The sequence below is a fragment of the Nicrophorus vespilloides genome, unplaced genomic scaffold, assembly GCF_001412225.1.
Source record: "Nicrophorus vespilloides isolate i.1.1-1 unplaced genomic scaffold, Nicve_v1.0, whole genome shotgun sequence".
Lineage (NCBI taxonomy): Eukaryota > Metazoa > Arthropoda > Insecta > Coleoptera > Silphidae > Nicrophorus > Nicrophorus vespilloides.
Window position 1 is genome coordinate 422,610 of NW_017099680.1, and position 8,759 is coordinate 431,368.

Below are 8,759 nucleotides of genomic sequence, written 5' to 3' on the forward strand. Positions count from 1 at the left end.
GTAAAACCGCACTGATTGAATCCGCACTTTGCGAGGTATTATTGTATAGTACAATACTTGTACTAGTAATATGGATAATGTATAATGTCTAGTAATCACTGAAAAGAAATTACTTTTAAATTTACTTTAATGAAAGATTAAAACAGTTAACAAAGTACATTTTAATGTATATTAAAAAGTTATTAGTAGACAAATGTCACTTTCATATTTTTTGTAAATATTATAGGAATAGTTTGATGATGTTATTTAATCTTCGGTGAAATTTCTATTTTCTTACTCTTTGAAATCATCTTTCGGAAAGTCTGTATCAAACTGTCAGTATATATTTTAACAAGCTATTAGGATGATCCGAAGATGCTTATTTAATAAATACACACGGAAGGTTTAGGTGTGTTTCTTCGGCTTTCCTTGTGCTTTGGCGCTCGACTAAGAATAAGCATGAGGAGGAGGAAGAAGAGGTGGCATTGTTTTCCATGAGTCTGCAAGTTTTGTTCTCGATCGGTGCTCGAAATTACTGTATACACACAATGGATGCCGATCGTAAGGATAATGACTTTTCGGGAATCCGCTAATTACAGGACACCGGTCGATCCGTTGAGGATGACACCACGGAATTCGATACGGGCTCAGGAATTAAATCAATTAAACACGGGAATTATTATGAAAAAAGAAAATAAAATAATAATGAAATTAAATTGTTTAGAGCCGCGTGAAATTACACGCGAGTTGAGGCCCCGTGCAAAATGCATTTATATATGATAAAGAGAAGAGTGTGTACCTAGCCAAGATGGCCGACATGTAAATAAGTTTGGTTGTAAGCCGTGAACATGGAAGCCCTTCCGGTTTTTTGAGCTGTCAGCGCGCCATCGCGCTCTCGGACAACTTAATTATACATACAGACACATACACACACACACACTCTCGCACATAAAAGTGTGCATACATGCACTCATACACATACACACAGCATGCACACACCACTTGCGGCCAACGTGCCGCCTTCTATTGCCAAACATTTCCCACTTTCATCATTGTATTCCACTCACCAACACAATGAGCACAATGGAAATTACATCCCAAATAAAAAAAAATGGAAAAGAAGAACGAACCACAGAAAGAAATTATAATGAAAGAACGAACCAACCACACAATTATAATTAACGTTGGTTATTATTCTTGTATGCAATTATTTACTACCGAGTGTTGATCCTTTGCCGCTAAACATATCTTTCATTTCTCTTCATTTCATTTCATTCTTTTTTTTTCTTTTTGTACTTTTTGCTTTAACGTAAGATCAAAATACCACTGTTCGGGCAAATTCTGACAGGTCCGATAACCTTTCGAAAATCTCGCAACGTAATGCTCTCTCGACATTTGTTGCTTTAGTGTAAAAGACAACCGAATCTGCAATCACAATGGGAACAATAAAAAAACAGCTTGAGAATTTATTTGAAATCAGCTTAAAGCTATAATCTGATAATTACGTGCATATCCACTGTCATTTGCAACACCTTCTATGAGAAGATTTTTATATCACCACATATATATTATATACGTTATAACAGTGTTTCGCAAACTTTTTGGTTCGCATTTTGTACTTAAAAAAATTAAAGGACCCCCGAAGAATGGGTATGTGTAGAAAAACATACAGTTCCGTCTGTCATTATTTCATTACAAACACCAGTGATCCGCGTTAGACTATAATTATTCGTTATTATTTGTTTTATAGATTATCAAGTTTCTTTATCCATACTAAAATAAGATACTTTGATATCGAAGAAACAGATGACAAAGTTGAAATAATAATTAGAATTATCAGTAGATAATTGTTTAATTTATCAATTATTCATTAGTTTACAAGGATCTTCCTGCTGGCGCAACCTTAAATTTAGCATATAATAGAAATTGAGAATACATGGATTAATATAATAGAAAAATTACATAACAATACTAAGAAAACACAATTAAATTAAATTTAGCTATGGTTAAACAAGGTTTTCAATATTAATTTTCTTAATTAAAAATAGTAGTACAAAGAAGTTTAGATAATCGATAAATGAAATACATAAGAGAATGCATCCAAACAAAGTAAATCTCATTGTTTGGATTGAAAATTCACATACATAATTCACCGATACGCGCATCTTCTTGTGATGAATTGGTTCAAAATCGACTATTCATATACCGTATAAAAAGAACCGCACAAAAACAGGTTCTACTGTATATCTTAATTTTCAATGGCAAATATCTTGTACACACAATGTACATTTGTCAAATGCAGTGATAACAGTATACATTTACCAGAAAATGTATAGATTATCCCAAATATGCACGTATACCGTAACATATACAAGAAACCTTCCAATAAGATGGCAGATAGGTTGTGTTATATAAAACCGTGTTATGTGAGATCATGAATGATTCGCTCTTATTGCGTTAGAATTCGAAAACTTAAAAGCATTTTTATTTTCGATTTCTTTTAAAACACATTAAATTTAAGTTGCCTATATATGTATTACTTTCTGGTATCAACAGATAATTTTAAACATAAATCGTATAATAAGTGAATTGTAGTGAATTTTCATATATACAGTAACAATATTATCTTATAAACTTACTTCATAATATTCTGCAATACACTTTCCTTTTCTATACAATATAAAAAATAACCAATTCAGAAGTGACAAGTATTACTTTAATGTAGGTTTATACTAACTTGGTATTTCCAACTGCAAAACAAATAATTTTGTATATAATATAAAGATTGCTTTAAAGTATCAACAAGTATTTAAGTCTATTTCACGACTTTTTATAATTTACATAGTGACATAGTCGGTACTTAACGACAAAGAGTTAATAATTATAAACAAAATTAAATGTTTATTCGCTTGAATGGAATTATCTTCACTTTCTGAATTCTGTCCTCTTTAAAATGTATAATTTGGTTTGTCTACTATTCCTTATTAGATAATTATAGATTATAGATCTAAATATTATACATTTCGTTAAATAGTAGAAGAAACGTTATACGAATATTTGTTAGTGTTATACGAATATTTTGAAAAGAAACCGTGTTGTAGAATATCTTACTCTAGAATAGTTACATTTATGGCATAAATAGTTAAAATGAAAATAGTAGTAGAATATGATAAATTTTAAATAAAACTTTTATTGAAAATGTAGGAAGGTTGATATTCACGAGAAGTGACAATTCTACAAGAAATTAAGTATATTAACAATCTCATGTAAATACTATATAAAATACCCTAAATAATGATCATACTTTTACGATTCTTCATGGACCATTGAACCCACAATTGAAAGTAACGTCGTTAATTAAAAAAGCGCTTGTCTATGCCTTCAGTAATAAACACGCAGTTTCGAATTTTGATGGCTTATTTTATTAGATGAAAGGGAACATTCTGTGGCGGCGGTAATTTTTTTTTCCGGGTGATTGGTGGCATGTGTGTTCTTACACAATGGGTGGCTGATGATTGGCGGTGGCGGGTGCTAATTTACCAGATTACAGGTCTCATGAGACCGCGGTTGTTTAGCAACAGAACGGGATCCGGTTACAGGACTCGAACCCTCCTCCTCCTCCACCACCTCCTCCTTCAGCTCTAAACCCCGACGGCCCATTCAACCCATTGTCCAATCACACATACACATTCAGTAAGCCCAGACCAGAAATTCTATCTTCGATTGTGTGAATCGCATTAAATAAATAATAAAACCCAATTCAACTAATTGGAAACGAAAAGAACAAAAGTTTATTTATAATCTGAGAATGCTTTTTGTTTTTTTTTTTTTCATTTTGCAAAGAGATTTAACGTTAGGCCTAATATTTTTATGACTCAATTATCATATTTAGAGTTAAGGTCGCCATTGCCATGGTTTTACCGGACATGTCTACTTTTTTCATCAAGAATTTTCTAGGTAAATATTTAAGAACTTTGCAACTGAGAACATTTCTTTCATTTTAGAAATTATATTGCAATACATACAATAATTTCATACACTATATGTATTGATATACTATTGGCAAGCAGGTTAATAACTAGATCATAAATAATATATATTTGTTACTTAGGGTCTTCAACTGAACAAATATCTTCTTATTCTTTCATTAATTTTCCACGTAACATTTTCTTAGATAAATCTTTTTTTGTTTTGCATAGAATTTAAATTAGTAAACTTAAGTATTAGCAATTTATTATAATTATGTTAAAATAACTTTGTTTTCTATATTAAGATCGTTTCATACACGGAAACTCGTACACAATTAACAATGTAGTGTGTAAAACTCATTTGTCAAGAACATCACCATATATTTTGTAATCTGTTTGAAACGTTTTCAGTGTAATTCGCATATGAATATGTTTAACATGATTCGTTTATATATGAAAGCGACAATTAATTTACTGAAAGCTAAAAATCAGAATTTATACAATTTTTTTTTTCAAAAATGATAACTTCACTAAATCTAATTACTACGAATCTTCAAATACAATTCGTTCCAGGAGACAGTTTGATTTTCAACTTAAATTTTCTTCTAAGAAAACCATGTAAAATCTTAAAATTTACCTATTATTAAATTAAATATTTTAAGTTTATAATAAACACATGCACTAAGACCTCGTTTAACGTGTTAAAAGAAGACACATTTACATATACAGTGAAACCTCGCATAACGAGCATTGCGCTTAACGAGCAAAATGAATTGTAAGAAAAATGTCTCGCTTAACGAGCGACATTTCGAATAACGAGTGCTATATCATTTTAAAAGTTTGTGTACACATATTATATGTATTTTTGAATATGTTTCACTATACGAGTATTTTATTATACGAGTAAAAATCCGGAAATTTTGTAATGTAAATAAGCAAATTTAGAGTTTTTTAAGACTTCGCGTTATAGCGCTAAATGAAGTTTACTGTATAATAAAAATATTATATAATAATATTAGAAGGAAGGATATGACTGTTCACTGAAGTGATACCAAGTTTTCTTCACTTCAGATGAAAGAATAGTAAAAAATGTATAATTTTTTTTTGAGTTTCAAAATTTCAAGTTCTATTTTACTTTGGATTTGTTTTTTATCACTCTTTTATATATATTTAATTTTATATATATTAAATTTAATTGATTTTTTGTTCTAGTTTGAAATAACATTGAATATCAAACCATTCTACGTACGACATTCGAGTTTTTGTTTGACTTTTAAAATTTTCATCTATTTTCTTTTTGTTAATATTTCTACTAGTTCAAAAATCAAACTTTTCTTGGGAAAATAAATTGTCTAACATAAATTGTTTTTATCATTCTTTTTATATATAATTAGAGAAAGAAGTTTGATTTTCGAATGAAACCATTTAAACTTCAAAGGTCCTGTTTACTTGCTTTTTGATTATGATTTGGACACAATTAATTATGTTACGTGTAATATAATATAACTAAAAATAAAGTAATCGTGTGTATAAATCATCGCGGAAATATGTAATCCGTTAGAAACATCCAAGCACAATTCGTGTGTAAATGAGTGTGTTTTTAATAATGTAATGGGCGAGGCGTCGCGACGCCATTGCGTTCCTTTTGTGTACGCTCCACATTAATGTGTGCGTATGTCAAAAGATACAGAAGGTGGGTGGATTTATGCGCCGACAAATATTTACATAACTTCCTCTCCTCCACTGTCGGCAATCCATTTCCTATGCAAATCTAAGCGGTGACAGCCATCAAATGTTACATCTAATCCATCTAGTCCTTTTCATCGGACACGTTAAAATATTTAATAACTCCTTCATTTACATTTTTTCACATAAAACACACGTGCATTTTTATTATAAATGGATCTTTTATAATACTTTTACTACTGTGTTTATGTAATTAAATTTGTAAGCCTCTTTCAAATTGCTCTTTCTTTGTTAAATGAAAACAATATTAAAGTGTTGTATATTAAAGTAACTCCAAGAGATTGTGTTATAAAATACATGATATATTAAAAACACTTAACTTATTCTATATTAGTTTCAAAATTATATTTAAAATTATCCTGTATTGTAAAGATACATTATATATTTTAACATTACATAAATTAATAGTAACTAAACACTTTTCATATTTATTGATTACATTTCTCTAAATAAGCATATTTAATATCTTTTTAAGAAAAATATCTTAACACATATCTGATGCTAACAATGATTCTTATGAACATTAAATATATAAAATGATCATCTTCACTATTATATATTAATAAATATATGTTGTTTATGTTTATCTTAATTCAAATTGAAAATATTGGTAAAGAGCATTCTTTTTAGATTGAAAATGCAATAAAGAATTGTAAAAATACTCAACAATTCATAGTTATTTTTGTATTATATATGCAACCAACATCGCATTTGGTTCAAATGTTATTTTACTAAGTTATGTTCAAATTTTATAATTAAATTAATTATCATTTTATAATCATTAAAAATTAAAAGTAAACTAGTTAAATTTTTGTTAATAACTCAGAATGTATAAAATATACTTGGATATAGTGGAAAAACCTAAAAATAGGTCTATTTTTAATATTAATTATAATTTTTGTATTTTGTTATGACTATATAAATAAGTTTTAATTGTATTTAGGCATGTTTAACAGTTTCAATAAATATTATTATTAAACTTTAATATTTCTAGTCGAAAAAAATTGATCAGATTGAAGTGAAAGCAATGATAATTCAAATTTAGCAAAGTTTCTGCAAACTTTATTTATATTATTATTATTTTTGAAACTTCTTTTAATCATACATTATGTTGTTGACAATTATGTTATGAGAGATTATTTCTTATATAATTGGTGGGTGGTCTTTGTTATCGGCATTTTAGCAATAAAATATCTATTCTTGAATTCTTTTGTGAATTGTCAAAAAAATATCGTAGGATTTGGGTTAACATTCTTTAGGTATCACAGAGACGTCGCTACGACCGGTCAATCGAGAGAATGTTCAAACCCCACGAAATTGGGGCCCATAAACAGTGTTAGTTACTCTCCCGTTTTCACATTTTCTTCTGGGATGTCGCCCCCAATTATCATTGAAGTTGTCCTTCAATTCATGTAGTATATTTAATACCACCATTTGATATTTATACCCGGGGCCTCAAAATCCAAAGGCCCTGAGATGCCAAGCCTAAATCTGGTCCCACGTGGTCCCTTCCGGATTGCATACCCTTGTTATGCAATTGCTAATACACTCAATGCGTTAATCTTGTAATAATTAACATATTATAGTGATAGTTGTGATATTTGATGAACAGACTAGATAATATGCAACCAAACTTACTCATTTCTTTAGAAAAAAATCTTTATTTTATAAGAAAATTGAGTTGATAAAAATATCTATTTTATAATAAGAACGGTTAATATGTTATTCCTTGATTTAGTATGCGAATATTTTGTTTGAAGCATTTAAAATCCAGGTATAAAATTTCTTTTGAATTAAGAACCGGAAATTCCTAATATGTCTCGAGTTATAATAAATGAGCAGAAGATTTACAATTATGTTTACAATAAGAAATATCTCTTATGCACAACTGATGGTTTCGAGGATAAATCTATTATTTATTTGAATTTAAATCAAGAGTTTACTAAACTTTCTTAATCTATTATTTTATATATTATATTATATAATGGATACTAATCCAATACATTTTGTAGTTCTTTCACAAATATAAAAGTAATAGCTTTAAATTAAACCTGGCAAAATCTTAACATTTCATACAATATATTTTTTGTACTCAAGGATGCACGCGTCTCTTCCCTTTCTTTGGATTACAGAAAAAAATGTAACTTTTCTACTGGAAACCAACAACAAGATTATCGATGGATCTAATATTATTATTAAAGTTACATTTGAAAAAGTAAAGGTTTAATAATCCTTTCCCTTCTATTCTTTACGAATGCAATATTTTCCCACCCACTTCAAAATTTCTTGCCTGATCAGGGTCCCATGTGTGTATCTGTGTATATGCGGATAATATATTTTTAATAAGTCGACACGTAAGGCTTGTTATGATCGCATTAACACCGTCCCCCAGGTGTCTATTATCTGAAAAAAGAGGGTTTCTCCAGCGAAACACGTCTGCCACATTAAGAGGATTATGCGATCCCCTTTCAATTCCATCATCCATGTACGAATAAAATATTTAATAACCAGAATCCTCCGCATGGAAACGCCATTGTTCTTCACCCCTTCACCAAAAGTTCCTAAGGAAACCAATGTTACCTCTTGCTAATTGTCTGATGGCAACAGGAAACGATGTGTGTAAGTGCATGTAGTAAATAGAAATGATTAATAATAATACAACAAACTAAATCTACACAACAAAAACAATAATAATAATACACATATATAAAGTAAAATGAAATGAATCGTTTTTTTTTTTTTATTTATTTATTGCTCAATGCATATGAGACCCAGATTATTCAAGCGTGGGGCCTTTTGTGAGAGTGTCAAAACCGAAAAAGTTAAAGTCGGCTCCATTGGAGCGACGCCTTTGATAGGATTAATACAGTAGACGTATAATTTATAAAACGTACATTCACCAGGCACAGCAGAAAACGAATTCTAAAATAAGTCCACGAGAAGAACTAAAAATACGTTTATTCTTTTTTTATATATGTTGTAAATGTAACAGAGTATATCGTTAAATAAAAGTTAATCTATCAAAATCTTATAACACTTACTATGTACTAAATAAATATAAAATTT